Consider the following 1,356-nt stretch of genomic DNA (forward strand, 5'->3'; position numbering starts at 1 on the left):
TATATTCACTACTCATCTGTCATTTTGTCATACTGTGGTGTCTTGAGTGTTGCTGTGAGGTTGGAGACTATGCCACTAGTATTGAAAATACCAGCAGGGTCACCATGATTGACAGGTTTCAGTGGAGTTTCCAGACTAAGACAAATTTGGAAAAAGGATGAGGCCATCTGCTTCTCAAAGAATTAGCCAGTGAAAAACTTATGAAGAGCAGTGAAACACTGTCTTATATATTACTGGAAAACTTTACAAATAGCCCTGAAACATTGTCTGGCATAGTGGTGGAAGATGAGCCCCTCAGGTTGGAAGGCACTCAAAATATGACTGGAAAAATGTTGTCTCCTCAAGGTAGAGTCAATCTTAATGACCTGCATGGAGAAAAGCTTTTGAGACCTCCATTTGCTGAGGGAGTATGATGCAAAATGGAAAGAAACTCTTGTAAACATCCATTAATAATCAGAATATGGAATGTACAAAGTTTGAATGTAGGAAAATTGGAAGTAGTCAAAAATGAAATGGAAGACATAAAGATTGATATCCTAGGCATTATTGTGTTAGGTGCCATTGAGTTGGCTCTGACTCAGAGAGATTTTATGTATAACAGAAATAAACACTGCCTGGTCCTATGCCAGCCTCATAATCTTTGCTATGCCTGAGCACTTGATTGCAGCTGTTGTGGCATAGTCATAAACTTTTTTAACAGGCCTCAACCATTGTCCAATATAGTGCTAGAAGATGGGCCCCTCAGGTGAGAAAACACTCAAAATATGACTGGGAAAGGACTGCCTCCTCAAAGTAGAGTTGACCTTAATGACATAAATAGAGTAAAGCTTTTGAGACCTCCATTTGTGGTTGAAGCATGGATCAAAATGGGAAGAAACAGCTGCAAATATCCATAAATAATTAGAACATGGAATGTATAAAACATGAATTCAAGAAAATCAGAACTTGTCAAAAACAAAATTGTTGTTGTTGTTGTTGTTAAATGCCATCGAGTCATTTCCGACTCATAGCGACCCCATGCACAGCAGAACAAAACACTGCCCGATCCCGCACCAGACCCACAATCCCTGCTATACTTGAGCTCATTATCGCAGCCACCATGTCAGTCCATCTCGTTGAAGGCCTTGCCCTCTTTCATCGACCCTCCACCCTACCAAGCATGACATCCTTCTCCAGGGAATGGGCCCTTCTTACAACATGACCAAAATAGGTGAGACGAAATCTGGCCATTCTTGCTTCCAAGGAGCATTCTGGATGCACTTCCTCCAGGACATATCTGTTAGTTCTTTTAGCAGTCCATGGTACTTTCAGCTTTCTTCGCCAGTACCACAACTCAAAAGCATCAACTCTTCTTCG

This window comes from Orycteropus afer, unplaced genomic scaffold, assembly GCF_000298275.1.
Source record: "Orycteropus afer afer isolate SDZICR_OR568_19922 unplaced genomic scaffold, OryAfe1.0 scaffold00058, whole genome shotgun sequence".
Lineage (NCBI taxonomy): Eukaryota > Metazoa > Chordata > Mammalia > Tubulidentata > Orycteropodidae > Orycteropus > Orycteropus afer.